The sequence below is a fragment of the Camelus ferus genome, chromosome 27 (genome assembly GCF_009834535.1).
Source record: "Camelus ferus isolate YT-003-E chromosome 27, BCGSAC_Cfer_1.0, whole genome shotgun sequence".
NCBI lineage: Eukaryota > Metazoa > Chordata > Mammalia > Artiodactyla > Camelidae > Camelus > Camelus ferus.
The window spans coordinates 24,559,811-24,581,016 of NC_045722.1; the positions used below are offsets into that span (position 1 = coordinate 24,559,811).

Here is a 21,206-nt window from a genome sequence, read left to right on the forward strand (position 1 = left end):
AGACCATTTTAAACAAAAATGAGGGAGATATGCACTAAACTCGTGATTCTTGTTCCCTATTAAAAATTCTCCAACTGTCCCCCACACTTTACAGCTGATTTCCCACCGCGGCCGCCAGGACAGCATGGAAGATGCCCTATTGTAGTTTTTGTCTCTAAAGTCCTTGTGAATCTTAGGCAATCTCTCAACACCACTCTCCAAGTTAATTTTTTTGGGTGCATTCTGGGTGAATTTTACTCCACTGCACGCCTCCTCTTGTCCTTTCCCTGCTTTCTGGAATCTCTGGGAATTTACACTTTCCGCGCCAGCGATAGCCAGTGGCGGCGGGAGCCCGAGAAACAGCATCGCAAAGCGCCCCCGCGCGTGCGCAATGCCCCTCCAGGCGCTGTCCGGACCTCGCCCGGCAAGGGCCTCACTCGGCGCCGCCGCGGAGTTGGGGGCCTCCCTGCGGATCGGCTGCACAGCCGAGGCCAGCTGCTCCCTGCTCTCCCTCTGGGGCCGGTTGGAGAATTTGTATAAAGAACACGTTTGTTCAGAAATCACACTGCTTGCTGTATGTTACCGCTTCAGGCCCTGCCTTGTGATGTTCCTTCTTGCTTTTTGTTTTGGCATGCAAATGTATTTAACGTGTGTATATTCTCATTTTTTTTAATCGTATAAACATTGTCTACAACCAGATTTGTGTTTTTTTAAATTGTGTTTATCTTTCATTCTTGTTTTTTAAAATTCATTCATAATCATTTTTCAAAGAATCTTTTCAATTATTTCAATCTTTTCAAGCATCACTCTTTACTAAATCGAATGCGAATTTGTTTGTTTAGGAAAGACAGATGTTGCATTTTTAGGGTTTTCCAGAAATTTCTTCTGACATACATCTGGTGGGAAAAGAGGGGTCAGAGTCTTCTCTAAGAACCACAACGTAAAATTTGCTCTGAGATTCATGCTTAGAAAGTGCTGGGGACATTTTATCATATGGCTTACTCTGCTTTAATTGTGAAAGATTAACAAAGTCATTCATTTGTGTAGACAGAACACTAAGACTCCCACTCTGAATGTGGAGACCAGACACTTCTTTACTGTGCAAGTATGACTTTTGTTATTCTGTTTGCCTTTATCCTTACCCAAGTGTAGACATCGGTTGGAGCCTGTGATCACTTCCACCTCATTTTATAAATGTGTGATGTTTCTTGTACAGATGGCCTGTAATATAGATATTTATTATTTTCTTACTCTCTGTTGAGTTGATAGCAAAATTGCTTTCAGTGAAATAAAAAAATGCTCAGAATATGTTTTCGTACATCTGTTCCAGGCAACACATTCTTTTATAATATGGTCTTGCAGAAATGAAATTACAATCTTTTATTTATCACTCTTTGTCAATTACCATATGTTAAAAAGAGTTTGATTCTTGCGACTTTTTAAACATCATTTTTTGTTGACTTAGTCAATTATTTGTCCACCTTTCTATTATTTATCTGATTCTTCATTGCCCATTATTTCAGGCTGAACTTCTGACACCTCTCTGACAATAGTTTGTTTGTGAATAGGCTTCTGACTGTCCTGAAGAGTGAAGACATGATTCTTCAGCCTGAGCTGAACCGGGATTTCCTCATCCGAAACCACCAAGAGACACAAAAGCAAGACGAGGGTAGAAAAAGATTCAAGACTCCAACAAGCAAAGTAGGATTTATTTAGGACCTTCAGTGTAGTGGGCATGAATGTCAGCAGGAACACATTCTCTTTTAAAAACAGTTTTTTTAATTGAAGTACAGTCAGTTTACAATGTTGTGTCTGTTTCTGGTGTACAGCATAATAGTTTAGTCATACATATACATACATATATTCATTTTCACATTCTTTTTCATTATAGTTTACTACAATATATTGAATATAGTTCCCTGTGCTATACAATATAAACTTGCTGTTTACCTATTTTACATATAGTAGTTAGTATCTGCAAATCTCAAACTCCCAATTTATCCGTTCTCTTTCTCTTTTAAAGGAAACAGCCTCACAGGGTGCATCTCTGAGATGCTATGCAAGTAATTAAATCCTTGATCTAATGGTTTAAAAACTATTCTGGGGTGGGAGGCACTTGATCTTAATCATGTGTTGTGATCAACAGGGCAAAAGCATTGATACTTCATGGATATTTTTACTCCAAAGTATATGTATGTATGGCTGAATTCAGGGGCTCTGGGGGTCAATACTCTACACAGAGAATTTAAAGATCAGATCTTAATTAAAAAATATCCCTCATTTTCATGTTATTAGAGCCTTTCACCAATCATCTTAATTTTACTGCCTGCAAATAGCAGCCCTATGCTCCATGCAAACTACATAGAATGTGGCATTTATGTTGCAAAGCGCAGAGATGGTTCCCCAACTTAAAGGAAACTGGAGATGAAACAAACGCGATAAGCTTTACTGGTTTCTCTTCCTTTTGATGATAATTTTGTTTTGATTTTATAAACAGAAAAATCTACTTGAGTTATTTTATAATGTAAGTTTATCAGCCACATATAACAGGGATCATTAAAGAGGCAGATTGGGGTCCATATGAGAGGTTCAATCCACTTATGCATATAGTTTGCTTCATCTCTAATGTGTAGTCCTTCACATTGGACTTGTTGCAAGATGGCTATGACATGTAATGACCTTTCTTTTTGCAATCAGGAAGACAAAGGGCTGAGGGACAAGTTCCAATAACTTTTCCTGTGTCTTTGCCTTTTGCTTCTGCGCTGCTCCCATAGTTCTGTGACCCACGTTTCAGTGGGACAGTGATGTACATGACAATCCTGTCTGCATGGGAGCTGGCATGGTCGCACTCTCTACTTATCATTGGACTTGGAGGACTGTTCGATAAGGTGCACTGAGATAGATCTTAAGGGAATCAACATGCAGTGTCTGTCACACTTTCCTCTCCTGCATCTGGGGAATGTTCTGGGTGACTTGAGGCAGAGAGCAGTGCCACATCTCTAGTGTGGTTTTCATCTTTACATGAGCCTCAAATGTGGCCAGTGGTAAAAAGCTGGTAACAAACCTGGGGAATTGACTGTGAGGCTTTCCTGTTTGTACCACTGATTAGATCAAAGACTGTCAGTCAGTGTTTAGATATCTGATTTTACTCTATGCCCCATGACAATAACAGAAATGACCACCTCATAGAGATGTGTGGGAGTTAAATATGTTAATAACAGTCGCTTAGCTCAATGAATTCATATTATTATTTTCTGAGGAGAGATGTTTCTTAAATTGTGAGCAGCAGTGCAAAATGAAAAAGCCACACAGAACCAATGATGCGCCTTCTTCACCCATCTCCAAGTTTGCTAAAACTTACCTCTTGATTCTGGATGTAGAGTCAGGAGGGAATTTGGAATAGTCACCTGGATGGATGGGCACGGGGATTCGGTTTGTGACTGCCCACGTAGAAACCTGGCATCCCAAGGTCTGGTTTGTAGACTTACCTCCAGGAGACAGAACTTGGGCTAAGTCCTAGCTCCCCCCACACTTGACAGCCCTGCAGTGAGAACATCGCAGAGACTTCCTAGAAACATGCTCGACAACACAGACACCAGGATGTATTTGCCGTAGTACTATACCCGAATGTATTATCACCTCTGAGTTTCAAAATATTATATCAGGACTCTCATTATTATTTACTAATTATTTGCTATTTATTAATTACTAAATTACTCTTGTTTACAGATCAGAAATCTGAAGTGCAGCCAGGTTAAGAAACTTGCCCAAAGCCACAAAGAAAATGACAAGATTGAGAAATCAGCCCAGGCAACCATACTTCACAAATCTCAACAGGAAAGCCCCCTGCCAACAGCATGTAAGTAGCAAAAAAAGAAAAGTCTGGCATTTTACATGTTTTGTCTGCTTACCTTACTCAAGGCTCTTAGTTTCATTACTCAGGGCTCTTAGTTTCATTCTCTGCAGCATATCCTTTGAATGCTACACTGAGAAACCGCCTCGATATCTCACCTTTGGCCTCACAGTATAACCTCTCCACATAGCCTCTGTGTGGGAGATGCCCCCAGGCTGTGACCCAGACTAGCAGTGGCAGCCTCCACAATCAGAGAACCTATCATACAATGTTTACCAAAGTGCCAAGATTTTAAAAGTAAAATAAGATATTTAAGTGCCTCCTTTCATTAAAAAAAAAAAAAAGCATGCACACGAAGTAGCGGTAAGGACAAATTTTAATCAATGATATATTACTACAGTGGGGAAGAGAGTCCAGTGTGAACTGAACTCAACTTTCTATGTGCAGAGATTACTAGGCATTTTAGAGAGAGAATGGGAGGAGAAGGGAGGGAGGTGAGTGGGAGCTCAGTGGATTCAGGGAAGAGGAGAATGACAAAGGGTCGGTTCCTGTAAATGTGATTAATCCAGCTGTGCCTGATAGCTGACAGCTGCTGAAGTTAAGTTGCTCTCCCACAGAGGCTTGGAGACAAGGCCCTATCCTCCCTAATTTTATTTCAAAAGAGTAGCTTCAGGCCCCTGAGAAAGACTTCCCTGAGTTGAAAGAGGAGCATATACAACTCAAAGGGACAGAGAAAGGGTCAAAATTGTGAGCCCTTTTTAGTAAATGCTCTAAGGAAAAGGGATCAGGTGTTGGCTGGAACAAACAATAATTTTTCGGGGCAGCTTTGGCTAATCCTAGGGATTGAGCTGTTAGACTATGTTAATATTTCTTTAAGTCTTTTAATGTGTTGGGAGGAGGATGGACAAACTCATTGGTGCTGAAATCTGTAGTTCTTATAGGTCAAGGTTTATGCTTAGTTGAGAAGAAGGCTCAGAGGAACCTGGCTTGAGTTCAGTCAACGAGAGAACTTTCATCAGTATCAAAGACAGCATTGCAACCTTAAATTCATACAGAATCTCAATAGGTCTTGAATAGTCAAAATAATATCAAAAAAGGACAAAGTTGAAAGTCTCATACATCCTGATTTCAAAATTTATTACGCATCTACAGTATTTTTTAAACAGTGTAGTACCAGCATACAGGTAGCTCTGTGGACCAATGGAATAGAATGTTGAGCTCAGACATAAACCCTTGCATACATGGGCAAATGATTTTTGACAAGGGTGCCAAGATCATTCAATGTGGGAAAGAAAGCCTTTTCAAGAAGAGGTGTTGGAAAAACTGGTTATCCACATGCAAAAGTGTAAATTTGGGCCCTGATCTTATACCATATGCAAAAACAATTCCATATGCAAAAACAAAACAAAACAAAAAGGATCAAAGACCTAAATGTAAGGTCTAAAACTGTAAACCTCCTTGAAGAAAACATAGGAGGAAAACTTAATGACATTTGATTTGACAATGATTTCTTGGATATACTTCCAAAAGCATAGGCAACAAAAGTAAATATGGGTAAACTGGAGTACACCAAAATGAAAAATTCTGTGCATTAAAGGGTACAAGCAATAGACTGAAAAGGCAACCTATGGAATGGGATCAAATACTTGCAAATCATAGATGACAAAGCATTAATCCAGTATATAAAGAACTTCAACAGTTCAACAACAACAAAACAAACAACCTGAATAAGAAATGTGCAAAGTACTTGAATGAACATTTATCTAAAGAAGAGATACAGATGGCCAAAAAATACCAGAAAAGATGCTCAACACAAGTAATCAGTATGGAAATGCAAGTCAAAATCACAATGAGATACCACCTCATACCTATTAGAATGACTATTATAAAATAAACAAGAAATAGAAAAACAGAAAAGAACAAGTGCTGGTGAGGATGTAGAGAAATTAGAATCCTTGTGCACTGCTAGTGGGAACATAAAATGGTAAAGGTGCTATAGGAAAAAAGGCAGTTATTTCCTCAAAATATTAAACACAGAATATCATATTACCCGACAATTCTATTTCTGGGTATGTACCTGAAAAGATTGAAAACAGGGTCTTGAAGAGGTATCTATGCCTGTGTTGATAGCAGTATGACTCACAATATCCAAAATGTGGGAGCAATCAAAGTGTCTAGCAACAAATTAATAGATGTAATTTACACATATAATGGAATATTATTCAGCATTCAAAGAAAGGAAATTCTAACACATGCTGCAAAATGGATGACCCTTGAGGACATTATGCTAAGTGAAATAAACTTGGCACAAAAAATTAAATATTGTATGAATACACTTATACAAAGTACCTAGAGTAGTCAAGTTCATAAAGAAAATACAATGGTAATCCCCAGGGGCTGGGAGGAGGTAGAAATGGAGAGTTGCTTCAAACAAAATGTGCACAGATTCATTTTCACAAGATGAAAATAATGTTAGAGATTGATTGTACAACAATGTGAATGTACTTAATATTACTGAACTGTACACTTAAAAATGGTTAAGATGGTAAAGTTTATATTTGTGTGTAGTTTATTACAATTATAATTTTTTACATTTTAGTTTTTAAAAGGTAATACTGTCACATATTGAGATACACTGATAGATTGATAGATAGGTAGGTCTTAGCTACCAAAAGTCTAGGTTCAGTAGTCAAATTTGGGGGAGCAAGCTGGCAGTTAGATGGAAAAACAAACACAGAGAACATGCAGATTCTCGCTACAGATGATTAACAAGACACACTTAAAAGAACAAAATAAAGATATAATGGGGATGATGCCTTTCTTTAAACAAGCACCATGTTGACAAGTTTTCTACTTACAGAACCTGGAAGACAAGAACCAAAATGTAAGCATTTTGGAGACAGATAATTCTATTTGACTTTTCACTCCTATATCCACAGAGCCTAGGGTATTTCCTCTGACCTCACTGGTGAAAACACCTAGATGCTGAATTAATACATAGATGAATACATTGATTTGTATGTGACAAATAGGGCTTATAGCTCAGACAGACAGTCCATCATTAGTAACTCAGTTTTCATTTTCATCTGCATTACCACATGCACAATGTGAAGATACGTCATTTATATTTACAACACTGATTAAAATTTTGTTACAGTTTCTCTATAAAAATAACAAGTAACATGTAATTTACTTGTATGTTATTATCTAACAAGTGTGCTATGATTCTTCTTATATGTGAGTACATTAATTTATGCTCTCCAAAATAGCATTACTAGTCTCAGAATTGTCATATTTGACTCAAACTTTTAATCAAATGAGTAGTAAGAATTTAAAATTTTCTCATTTTCGTTGAAGCAAAATGGAGCTCGCTATTTTAAGTGCTTTATTTACTTACAAGTTGAATACTTAACCTTGTTACTGTTTTTTCTGGCCTTCCTGAGGCCAAGTTGTCCTCCACTGGAAACTGTCCCCATAGGAGGAGTGCCCTGATGTGTTTAGAGATTCCCAAAAGTTCACATTGCAGCCCCTCAAAGTTGCCCGCCCCCCAAATTCATGTGATATCTGTAATGACTGTATACACTCTTCCAGTTTCTTGGCCATCACTGACTCTTCTAAAATGAAGAACATTAAATGGGAACAGAACCACTGAGCAAAAAGTACAGTTGAAAAGTTATAATGGGGAAGAGAAAAGCAGAACCTAAGCTCAGTGAATTTTATCAAATCCAAAGGGAAAGTTGAGAATGACCAGAGTGGCCAGGGGTATAAGTTTTCTAAAGCGAGATGCTGACTGAGTTAGTAATTAGGGTGTTGTATTAATTTGCTAGGGATTCCATAACAAAACACCACAGGGTGGGTGGTGAAAACAGCAGAAATTAATTTTCTCACAGTTCTGGAGGGTGGAAGTCCATGACCAAGGTGTTGTGAGATTTGGTTTCTTCTGAGGCCTCTCCTTTGGCTTGTGTTCTTGCTGTGTCCTCATATGGTATCTTTCCTTTTTGTGTTTGCATGTCTTCTTTCCTCTGTGTTAGTAACTCTGGTGTCTCTTTGTGTGTCCAAATTTTCTTTACTTACAGGGACCAGTAAGATTGATTTAAGGCCCACCCGAACGACCTAATTTTTAACTTAATCACCCCTTTAAAGGCCCTCTCCCCAAAGGCATTCACATTCTGAGGTGTGGGGATTATATCTTCAATGCATGAATTTGGGGGAGACACAGTTCAGTCCATAATAAGTACAAATGCAGATTTCAAGGCTATGGAAATAAGGGAATAACTACCCAGAGGTAAAGATGTTCAAAGGTAACAAGGTAATAAGAATGACCTGTTCATAAAACTGTCAGTGGGCATTGGGGCAAGAGATAAGTCTGATTATGTAGGCAGGACTCTTACCATTTTATCCCTGAGTAGGAGATAAAAATTGAAAAATCTACTAAGAAAAAAGGGATAATCATATTTTTTAACATTTGAAAGGGTCCTCCTAATTTAAAGAAGGAAAGACTGAAAACAAGCAATAACCCATTTTATTTTAAGTTGGATTTATTAAGTTGAAAGCCATCATTTTCCAGTAGACAGTTCAATGTATTAAAATAATACATATACAGTCATGCAACCACCATCATAATTAAGATAAAGAGCATTTTTCATCACCTCCAAAATTTCTGTTGTGCTCTTTTGTAGTAACTCTACCCACACATAGCCTTGAAAGTTATTGATCATATCTAGCATGTTTTGCCTTTTTCCAGTATGTCATATAAATGAAATCATTCTGTATGCAATTTTTTTCTGTCTAGTTTTTCTCACTTAGAATAATGCTTTTGTGATTCATTCACATGGTTCCACTTACCAGTATTTTATTCCTTTTAAATTTGGGGCTGTAGTTTTGAATAAATGTACTAGAATTTGTTAATCTTTTTACCACTTGATGAATATTTCATTACTATTTCAGATTTGGGCTATTATAAAGCTCAAATCAGTTTTTATAAGCATTTAGATAGAGCACCTTTGTGGATGTATAGCTTCATTTCTCTTGGAAAAATACATAATAGCAAGGTTGCTAGATCATGTAATATATGTATGATTTACTTCACAAGAAAACGCCAGACTATTTCCAAAGTGGCTATGCCATTTCACATTCCCAACAGCAAACTGTGAGAATTCTAGTTTCTCCACATCTTCCCTAGTATTTGGTATTGACAGTAATTTTTTTACTTATTAAAAATAATTCCAGTAGATGTGTAGTGGTATCTCATTGTGGTTTTAATTTACATCCTTCTAATGACAATAATATTTAGCATATTCATATGGGCATATTTTATGGGCTTGTCTACCAACTCTTCTTTGGTTAAGTATCAGTTTTCCTACTTTAAAATTTCTGTTTTTCATTTTATCATTGTTAAATTTTAATATATACATAATTATTGATATAAGGTATGTTTCAGTTATATATTGAAAATATTTTCTGTAACTCTGTGGCATCTCTTGTCATTTTCTTTAATAGTCTCTTTCAAAGAGTAGATTTATTTTTTGATATTGATGAAGAACAATTTAGCCATTTTTTCCTTCCATGGTTTATAATATTTTTGTCCTATCTATGAAATCTTTGCTTCTTCCAAAGTCACAAAGATTAATTGCTATGCTTTATTCAGATATTTTATATGTTAAGGTTTTATATCTGTGATGCATTTCGAGTTAATTTTTGTATATAGTGTAAAATAAGGATGGACAATTTTGGGGTTTTGTGGTTGTTGTTGGCATATAGCTGCTCAGTTGTCCTGCCACCACTTGCTGAAAATACTATCCTTTCTCCATTGAATTTCTTAGCACATTAGTCAAAAATCCACTGACCATATATATATGTAGGTTTATTTCTGAATGCTATGCTGTTCCATTTATCTAAATGTCTATCTTTACACCAATATCACACTATCTTGGTTGATGTTGCTTTATATTAAGCCTTGAAATAAGTTATGTGAATCATCCAACATTGCTCCTCATTTTCTGAACGAGGTTTGACTATTCTAAGTCCTTTACTTTCCCACATAAATTTTAGAATCCACTTTTTGACTTTTACAAAAATTAATGATGGGACGTTGACTGGAGACTGTGCTAAGAATTTTAGATAAATTTGTGAGAATTGACATTTTAAAAATATTGAGCCTTCTAGTCAGTGAAATTGGTGTATCTCTACATTTATTTAAATATTATTTAATTAATCTCATAAGTATTTGTAATATTCAGAGTACAAATTTTGCACATGCTTTGTCAGATTTTTAGTATATCATGTTTTTTGATGTTGTAAAATATATTTTAACTTCAATATAAAATTATTCTTTATTGATATACAGGAAGACAACTGATTTTGACCCAGTAATTTTTGAAAACTAAGAAAACTGAGTAGCAATCACGTGGTGTGTATTTTGCTGCATGTGAAGAATGAACAAGTGAACAACAAAGGTAAAGTTTCTCCTTTATTTGAGACATGAGTGAAGCTGAGATTTGAATAGGCAATGGAAATCAGATTATCTGTGTTGTAGTGGGCAATGTGCATTACTCTGTTGCAACCCACAAGATGGTTTAGCATGCAACTTGAATTTAAATCGTCTTTGAAGTTTCCCTAAAGAAAACAATTTGTGGTTGAATACATAATACATAGCAGAAATCCTTGTGAATTACAGCTTGGGAAGACAAAAGAAGGGAGTGTACTCAGGTAGACATATTTAGAAGTCAAAATAATTGAGGTACCTCATAGAAAGTAGCAATTTCAGTACACTTGAAGAAATCTAGAAATACATGCCTGGGGTAGACATTTGAAGGATTTTATTCCATGTTAATGTGCTTGGATTTTACAGTTTTCTGTGTTTCATCAGGCTACTATGGAAATCTGCTTACTAGGAACACAGCTGATGTGACAGTAAAATAAGAATTTGGGACTCTTTTAAGTCTGAAGGAAAAATACGGGGTTTAGACGCAGACTCCGTGTAGGAAAGGGAAAAAAAAGGGATGGGGAAAATGAGAGGCAGCCAAAAGTCCAGGAAAAATGGGCACAGAAAAGTTTAGAATTTTCAGCGTACAACCTTCTTTTGAATGAGTAATAAACTTCCACGTGAAAGACGTGGAGTCAGATCACGAACTATCCTCCTGGAGGCAGTTCAGCTCCAAGCAGAAGTTACTTTCACGCCTTAAACCCACCTTCTCAAATTTCAGAAGTACACGCTACACTTTTTGGCGGGGAACCAGGGACCCTTGAGCTCACAGCGCCATCTAGCATCAACAAAAATGGGAGGCCAATAGCAAGCTAAATAAAAGTTCAAAAGAAGAGACGAGATCCAGGAACCGGAAATGCCTGTGTTCCTTTGAGCAGGATTTTTTAAAATATGTATTTCAAAAGTGAAACATAATGCATAACTGTTAGGGAGGAGAGGATTCATAAATATTCTCGGTGAAGAAACAGGGAAGCCTGACCTAGATCCACTTAACATGTTTCTATGTATAACCTAAGGGTTAAAGGTTGGTGTGAATCCTATTAGGCTGATTGATTTTATTTACAAACAGATGTACGGGAGTGTATTGCTATGGACACATGAACAGTTCATATTTGGTTATAAAACTAGTTCAGTTGACGTTGCATTGCGTCACGTTCCTCCCTGCGGAACTGTGTACGTGCGTGTTTACAAACACAACGTTTTCCTCATCAGTCACACCGTAATTCATGAGTGTAATTTCTTAGGCTAAAGGCTTAATAGGTCATTCTTTTTGAAAACGTTCCTAGTCTGATAAAGAAGCCTGACACATGGGTTCGAGGCTCCGCAGCGGAGTCGCGCCCCAACACCCGGCGGGTCGGACACCAGCCGCACCAGCCGACGTTAGCGCTTCCTGTCTAGCACGGCAGCCTGACGGAAATGCGTCATTGCACAGCGCCGCCGGCTCGTTCGCAGGGCTTTGTGGGAAGGTCACATGACTTGCAGGCCAGCCCGAGGCCCCGGGAGCTCATCCCGTACGCGCCTGCGCGGCGTGGGCGGGGCGGAACCAAGTGTATCGTCGCTTTCCCTCCGGGTTTCCGTTTCCGCGCCCTCCTCCGGGTCCGTCCGCTTTAAGGTGCCGGCTGGGAATTTCCTGTCGCTCGTTTGCACCGCGAAGACTTAACAAATTACATGAGTAAACTTCCAGTGAAATTTTTCCACTCTAGGCATAGTATCATTATTTCGAAAATTTCTCTTTAATTTTATATTAACCTCTTTTTGTTTTTTTTCTAAGAAAAATACGTACTGTGATGTTTCCACAACCCTCTCTTCCCTAGAGAAAGCTAGCCATATAAACATTGCCTAAACCCGTAATTTAGACCCTCCCTTTTAAAAATATTAACCCTTTTCAATTTTATTGCATTCATCTGAAAATTTAAATGTTTTTCAATAATACTGAACTTGAATGTCTTTAAAAATATAGAAAACTACTTTAATAATTTCTTATATTGTCCTTAATATTCGCTATTGCCTTTCTATTGTTTTACTAATTTTCTTTAAAAAATGCATTTAATATGAGAAAACACTTAAGGACTTCAAGGTCAAATTTCCCCTCCAAAGTTTCAGTATTTATTATAAAATTCTTTTTTTAAAAAATTACGTAAAACATTTTTTTTGTGCAAAGTTGAAAAAGTTTCACTACTTTTAAAACAGCTACTGGGCTTTGCTTTTCTATGTATCCTGACTTACTCCATTACCAAAGCTTTCACCTGAGAACTGAGCATTCATTTCCCAAATTGTTTTTTCAGTTGATACTGCCTTTGGTTTACCTATGTTACTCTCCCAGTTCTGACTTTTTCTTTCTTCTTTCTTGGGAAATATTTCCCAAACTCAGTAATTTAGAAGTTAGCTTTTTTTCTTTTTCCCCTGAAAAGGGCCAGATACTAGGTATTCTAAGATTGGAGGGCCAAATGTTCTCTGTGCTAGTTATTTACCTATGTAGCTGTAGCATGAAAGCAGCCATAGACCAATAAAAATGAACTTGCATGGCTGGATTCTAACAATTTTGTTTACAAATCCATTATTTGTTCAAGGAAGGTAGTTTCTGATCTTACAGCTTAATCAGCACCTTGCTCATGGTAGTTTATACATCCTCAGATGTCATGCATATTTTATTTTTGTTTCTAATTATTTTGATTCTGTATTGTGTGCTTTCTGATGAAATGTTTAAGGAATATTAGAGAAGATTAGGGAAAGAGAGGAAATCCCAACATAAAGACACTGTCGTCTGCTATACTTTATTAGTTGCTTTTATTGTCCTTTATACTTTTTTGCTATGTTGACTATCCTATTGATTTTTTTGAAAGAGAAATACATGCTGATGGTAATGTTAAAGAGAACTTTTGACAATCTTACTGTTGTTGTTTTGAAACAGGAATATATGCTGGCAGAAATGTAAAAGAAAAATATTCAATGACACATTAAAGATGGTAAGGCAGATTATCATTATGATAGGTTTGGGGACCACTGCAGTGGGATTTTACAGTCGGAGAGAGATTAGGCTCAAGTATGAATACAGCATAACAAGTGGGGATTTATAGCCAAGGACTGAGGTGGGAGTCAGTGGATAAAAAAATTTACTAAGATGAAATATTAGGGGCAAGAGGGATTCTGGCTAATAGGATTATCACTGAAGATAGGACAGGTTCAGTAGACACAAACTGGGAGATAATAGAGGATGGAGTTCTTGGTTAAAGTAACTCTTGGTAAAACTGGATTTTACAAGGAAGTGCACAAATGGGCCTAGGAGAAAATTCCAGAGCCTGGGTTTGATCAAGGAAAGAATCTTTGTCAGTAGCAGAAAAGGAAAGAAAGTGGAAAAGGGAAAAATTTTTTTTTTAACAATTAAGGAAACTCTAGCGTATATCCCTGATTCCAGAAATTGATCATTGCAGTGCACCATCACTATTAAGACTTTAGTGTCCTTTTTAAACATATATTTGTAAAATACATTAAAATGTATCACAATGTTTATTTCTTTGTATGTGTTTAAGTATACACATTATATAAAGATAATATTATTTAAAGCCAGCACCTATTGAGAGGTTACTTTGTATTAGGCATTTTTCTAAAATTAATGTTCAGAAAATATGGGTGGAGTTTGTCCTATGAATTTAACCTTTTTATAGATGAGAAAACAAAGCTAGAATGTACTTTCAGTTTCAAAGCAGCAGTTAGTGGCGGACTGAATACAAAACCATTCTTCTGCCTACAGAGACATGTTACTCACCTCTAGTTGGGATAAACAATGTCATGTATTTCTATTGACTTATGATCTGAGGACTTAAACCTGTTTTTGTGAATAAAATTTTATTGGAACCGGTATATCCATTAATTTAATTGTCCATGCCTGCCTTCATGCTTCCATGGCAAAGTTGAGCCATTTCAAGAGAAACAATATAGCCCACGAAGCCAAAAGTATTCACTCTCTGGGCTTTACCCAGAGTTCAATCTGGAGCCTGGGTAGTTCAGTCTTTGGTATGGTAATTAGGATGAGATCCCCACTCAAGCAGTTAGAGGAGGGCACTGAGCATGTGAATTCTTAAAGCACTTTAAAGAGTTTCCATCTCAAGATTCTCTCTCTCCACAACCTTCCAGTAATTTTTGCTTCCTATTGCTTCCCTTTCTTTCCTGTCAGTGATTTTGACCTTATTGGGAGTGAAGTGGTCAGAGGATAGAGAAAATAAAAATAGTGAGGTTTGTTCCCACAGTCTTGAAACTGCAGTTTATCCCAAAGGAGAGGAAAGTTCCCCTACTCTCAGTTTTTGCTCTGGTGAGCTCCCTTAGCTGCCACTGTCACCATGACAACGGGGAGGGCACAGGGTTCAGGGAGGAGAGAGCTGAGAAAATAAAAGGGGGAGGGGAAGCACTCTCTGAGCATTAGGAGTTCCCTTTTCAATCCTTAGGTTAGAACTAGAGGGCTTCTCCTGGAGGTCTCTCTCTGCGCCTCAGCACTCACTCCTTGGGTTCTGGATGTTAAGTAATTTAGTAATACTTTGCAATACAGTTTCTTCCTTGATTCCCCATTACCATTTACTTTCAGAGTCTTCAAATAGTTGTTCCACACATTTTACCAAACTTTTATAGCCACATTCAGCGAGAGAGACAGGGTGGAGTGTGTTTATCCCATCTACTTGGAAAAGGAACCTTGAAGGCAGTTTGTTTCACATTTTTAATTGTGTCCAAAGGGGGAAAATTTTTAACTTATGTTTACAGATTCATATTTATACTCCTAAAATATTATGTGAAACCCAAGTTCGTCATTTTAGTAATTATGCCTTTCCATTCTGTTTAAGTCTATTTATATTCTTAGTAAATTTTCATATAGTTATCAATTCAATAATGTTGAGTGTAACTGTTTTGCTATTAGAATGAGAATGCCACTTTTGTTATGAAGTACAGATTTTAGTAAATGTTTCCTGTTGTGATATTTTTATAATTTTCCGCTGCATTACATCTCTTGAGTATCAAGGGCAGGGAACCTTGCTGTGCGTCTCATGTTACGTTTGACATTTCCATGAATTTTACACGATACGGCTTTCTTTATTCTAAATTTTAAACGTGTTGTTTGATCCAGTGAGATTTTGAAATGAATATGATGGATGTGTTTATACCAGTTGTAAAATGGGCCCTTTGCACTTCAAGTTCAGTTTTCATGGAGCTAATTTAAAAATTTAGAACTTCTTGAACATATATTTGTGCCAGAATTGACTGTGTCCACACTAGTCAGTCAACTTACAAGAGTAACTTCTTCTCATTGTGCCCCTGTATTTGTGTTCCTTGCCCTTTACTCCTTCTCCCCCAGACCAGCAGTGACAATTCTACTCCTCCACATGCCGTTGGACTTCTTCTTACTCCAGGATCCCAGCACTGTTGTCAGTGTTTAGGCTAACAGTCTTCACACTGAGGTATTCCTGAAGCTTCTTCATCAATACCCTATAAATTTGGCTATCATTGTGATTACTATATGGTCTTAAAAATGTAAATTTTCTTCTCTTTAGTCAGTTCTCCAAACCACACAGAACATAATATATGTTCTTTCATTGTTTTTGAAAGTTAGTTGGAATTCCTTAAATTTTTTGCAAATGTGTAAAAATATGTGTAGAAAAGAAGGAATGGGCAGAATATAAACAGAAAACCATAGAATATTAGAAATCAATTTTACAAAGTTTTCAAATTTACTTCTGTAATACTTAAAATTTTAAGAACTCACTCTTGGATAAATGAATGTAGCTTTTGCTTCACTGATTTTAATTTCAGGATCTTCTCCAACACCTCCAACCCAGAATCCTTGCTTCCAGTGAAGACCTGGATTTCCTAGGTGTCACCCGGTATGTACCCCTCTCCTGGATTCTGAACATTGCATAAATCTGCTGTCAATTCAAATCATGCTTTGTAATTGTCTTAGCTTCACGTTAAAACAAAATACCATAAACCTCTGAACTTTACAAACCTCTGAAGTGCGAAGTGCCGCATCAAGCATGTAGAAAGTCTTCAGGAAAAGGTGGTTGGAGGGACCCTGTGTTTAATTTCTCCTGCATGTTAAATGCAATAACCAGGAGGCCCAGCAATGCTCTGAAGAATTAACCATTATTGGAGCAAACTACAGGCTCCATAAATATTAGCTATTTTTTCCTGACCTCTTATTTTTCTATCGAGAGTGATGAGTGAGCTAAGAAAGAAAAAAGCCACACACACAGAGGGCAATATACATTTTTCTTTGCCATCATACTAGTTATCTCCAAACACTTAATTCTGGAGGTTCAGTATAGGCAAGGGGATTGGGATTTCCTTAAAATTCCTCTACCACCCACACAGAGATACACATAACTAAGGTAACAAGTTATCTCATATGTTGGCGAACTGCAAAGAAGTCACATGTCATATTCACAGATTTGTGAGTAGAATTAGCAAAGAGATGGGGATACATCAGTAGGCAAGGCTCAAATCAATTTTATCTCTATATGGCAGGATGCTACAAAAGAATTTCAATCTACAAAAGGCCAAATCATGTTTTGTATACTTATGTCTCTATGTTGAATAAAGAAAGGGAGGTCGATGCAATGTTTAATTTACCTCTGTAAACTGAAATGCTGAGCCACCTGCAAGTCATCTGTTCTGCTCGGTGTGGATGACACAGAGGTGTTCTGAGCAGATGGGGATCCTGCCACCACAGACACAACTGTCAAATGGGCATTCCAACAGATAGAGAAGTGATTTATAGTGCCTTGAAAAGGATGTAGTATAAAAAGTTGCAGTAAAGAATATTGTTAGGCACTGAATGTTTATGCCTACCCCACAAAACATATGTTGAATCCCTATCTCCCGTTTACTTGGAGTTGTGACCTTTGGGAGGTAATTATATTTAGATTAAGTCTTGAGGATGAGATCCTGAGCCCTCATGATGTGATTGATGCCTTTATATGAAGAGGAACATAGCTATCTATTTATCTATCTCTGAGTACACTCAATGAAGAAAGGCCACATAAGCACACGGAAGGCAGCTATCTGTTAGCCAGAATGAGAATCCATACTAGTAACTGAATCCCCTGGCACCTTGATCTTGGATTTACCAGTCTCCAAAACTGTGAGAAAAGAAGTCTGTTGCCTAAGTCATCCATCCTTCGTATTCTGTTACACTAGCCCAGGATGACTGAGACACATGCCTAATGGAGTGAGGGAAACCCCAGGAAAGCCATAGTGCTGCAGCGTGAAAACATCTGAAGGACTGTGGAAATACTCACTGTTACAGTGTGTCTAGATTTAGAAATCATCATATGCCATGTTCATGATGGGGGTGGTTATCTGTCTTAGGAACACTGAGGGTCTTATTGTCAAGCCTTGCATCTGAAAAGCTACAGAGACAAAGCCTAGACTTTAAGGACAGACTCTGCAGTCAAAGGATCATTAAGAGCAAAGCCAAGACCTCCCTCCCATCAGAAGTGGCCACAGGTTTCCAGTTAACAACCTTCTCATCCATGTAAGCCTCCCTGGGGAGCTCTCAGAGTTCGATGATGAAGGTCCCTCTGAATCCACGTTCTGGTTCCCTCTTCATATCCTTTGCATGTCATCTCTTGTTGCTGATGTCCTGGTAATTGAGTTTGAATTGTTATGTTCTTCTCTGGAATGGATGGTTGAATTTTAAATGCAGAAGTTTATTTGCTTCCAAAACCACCATTTTTAACTTATGCTTTTGCCACAAAATTCTTAAAAAAAATTCAACCATATCTTTTAACTAAAAAATTATTTTGAAGGTAAACATATTATACAAATTTTGAGTAAAATGGCAGAAAATTTATTACCTAAAGTTTATACAGTAGTCTACTTGTAATATTTTAGCAAGCATGGATTTTTTAATGGTGTAATTTTTTCCAGCTGTACTGAGATATAACTGACATCACATTATGTAAGTTTAAGATTTACAACATGTTGATTTGATATACTTACATATTTCAAAATGATTACCACGCTAGCATTAGCGAATACCTCAGTCATGTCACATGATTACTGTTTATTTTTTGTGGTAAGAACATTTAATATCTACTTACTTAGCAACTTCAAAATATGTAATACAGGATTATTAGCTATACTTAGCATGCTATACATTAGATCCCCAGTACTTACTTTATAATTAGAAATTTGTACCCTTTACCAACATCTATTTCCACTAAATCTCAGTCCCTGGTACCACTCTACTCTTTGTTTCTGTGAGTTTACCCTTCTTAGATTCCATACATAAATAATATCATGCAATAGTTGTCTTTCTCTACCTGACATATTTCATTTAGCATCATGCCCTCAAGTTTTATCCATGTTGTCACAAGTGGCAGGGTTTCCTTCTTTCTCATGCCTGAATAACATTCAGTTGTACAGATACACACCACATCTTATTTATCCATTCATCCACTGACAGATATGCACTGTACAATTGTAATAATATTAATCACTGCCAGTGTTTGTCAAGAATTTCGTATATTCCGGGTACTGATTATACTTATCTTTCATCACTTGATTAACACTCATGGTAAATGTATGCATTATGTAGTAAACAAAGTGTACGAAGAAGAGAGGAGGGATTGGGTGCAACAGGAATAAGAAGTGCTAAGATCATGGCACTAGGCTCAGTCTTTCTCTTTGAAGACCACGTTCCTCATCACTGTGCTGGGATATACATTCCACGAGGTTCTGTAGCCCCTAGTTGTGGTGGACAGTTTTTAGATGCTTTAACGTTTTGTTCTCACAAGTTTCCATAATAATTCATTGTATCATTAGACCACAATGATTTTCCAATTTACTGTTTTTTCCTTGATATTTAAATATTAATGTTTCTGTTTGTTGTTATAGCATTTTGCTACAAGATACAGTGTTGAACTAAACATCCCTATGCATACAACTAAATGCATGAAAACATTTTTGTAGGGAAGATTCACAGAGTCAGAAGGTGTCTTTTTAAAAAAATATTACTGGATGTTACCAAATTACTTTTTATATCTTCTCATATCATACAATGGCACAATTATCTTTGACTCATTTTACTAGATAGACTCAGAACTATTTCCATATTTATAAAGCATGTATCACCTGATTTATAATTTTTAATAATTTAACTGTTTTGCTTTTATTAGCTATTTTACTACCCTCTGTTTTTCTTACCTGAACCTCTCTTATCTGTTCGTAGTAATGGATCAGTTTCCCTCCTAAGCCACACCGGGGACAAATAACCAGAGGAGAGAGCAGAGGCTGAGGGGAGAAGAAAAAGTTGAAGGAAGACTTTGATGCTTCTTCTTGTGGATTATTGCTTTTGGAATGTTGCCCAGGCATTGTTTCGTTATGTTTTAAGCATCAAGGTATGAAACTACCTTTCTTATACATGGTAAAATCCTAGGGAGAACAGGCCAAGGACTCTTGAGTTTAAGAATGTCCTCACTGATCCAGCACCCACCTGATCTCCAGTCCTGAATCCTCAGTGAGTGGCTTTCCTCCTTTCCCTCCAATTATGGGTGGCGCTTGAGGAAGGGATTGGGATTCCAATCAAAGGCGCACACGGGTGGCAGTCATGTGAGGCATGTACCCAAGTAAGAATTTCCCCTGCTCCAGTTTCATTCCTGCTAGTTGAATTGTGGCTTCTATGTGCAGGGCTTTACTGTTTTCAAGAGAGAACCACCTGAGGTTCAGTCAAAGCCATGGCTCACATTAGCTGTACCCTGACACAGTTTATAAGAATGGCTTTGGACAAGGTCGGACACCTCAAATGAGCTCAATGAGTATTAGCGATGATTTTAGTTATTTCTTACATGCATTTATTGTTTTCATCCTCAAAAAGTCCCAATGGTACATTTATTTTCCACATGTTAGAGGTGAAAACACTGAGACTACCTGTGGCCACATGTCTTGCTGTGGCCCCTTCCCTCACTGGCAAGACAGAGATCTGACGTGACACAATCAGAAACCATCAAATGCGCTTTTAAGTATTAAGCATCATTGTCAGCTCAAACCACTTGAGATGGTTACCGGCCCTTTAAGAGTCTTTCATCTGTCTTACCTTCTACTTTGCTCCCTGTGTGATCTCCCACCTCCCCCAGCAATGCATTCTGTGGGCACACACTGAGGTCTTATGTTATCTCTTAACTCTGGCTCTGGCTCTGAGTGTCAGCCCACATATTACTGTAGGTCCTGTAATTAGGGCTTGCATTAAACCATAGACAAGGAATGTCTTGTCAATAGGTTTGGCATTAAACTATAGGCAAGAATGTCCTTTGATTGACTCTAAAAATCAGAGAAGATTGTCCTGTATGGTACTTACTGGGAGGCCAGAATCCTCTAAGAAAGAGATGAGACCTGGCCTTTTCAAAGACAAAGATTCAAGATGCTGGTAACAAAAATGATGTTACCATCCCTGCCCTTAAATTGAAAAAAAAAAATATACTTAATACAGGCTGTGCTCCATTCCACTGTGAGAAGGAATGGACTAGGTAGGTAAAATGGCCCGCAGAAATCTGAGTGCATCCTTCATTCACTTGAAAGAGGACAAACAAGTAATTACAAAAACTCCTGCAGGTCTGCTTAGAATCCTGGTTGGTGCCAGGAAGCATGGAAGATATGCCGGCAACTTGGTGCCTGACCTCTCTGTGGCTTTAAGAGGCACAAGAGCATCTCTTGCAAACTTATTTCTAAATTGTTTTTTTGTTTTGGGGGGAGGGGGCATTTCAAAATGAATCAATTTTTAATTGAGGTATAATTGAAGTATCATTTTGGTTAGGCTTAAAGTGTACAATGTGTTGATTTCATACACTTATAGATTGCAGTGTGATTGCCACTGTAGTCTTAGCTAACCCCTCCATCACATCACATAAT

General features: G+C 37.5%; 1 long non-coding RNA gene across 2 annotated transcripts; it reads left to right on the forward strand.

The window, feature by feature from the left end:
• The first annotated feature begins 419 nt into the window (after nucleotides 1-419).
• Nucleotides 420-19,598, forward strand: LOC116660185. 2 transcript variants are annotated; one of them, XR_004315554.1, is made up of 6 exons: nucleotides 420-553; nucleotides 1,548-1,680; nucleotides 3,709-3,838; nucleotides 10,179-10,287; nucleotides 16,113-16,183; nucleotides 19,531-19,598. It is a non-coding gene; the product is annotated as an uncharacterized LOC116660185 (long non-coding RNA). The 2 variants fall into 2 exon arrangements; XR_004315555.1 differs by lacking the exon at nucleotides 420-553 and adding an exon at nucleotides 796-1,084.
• The last annotated feature ends 1,608 nt before the right edge of the window (nucleotides 19,599-21,206 follow it).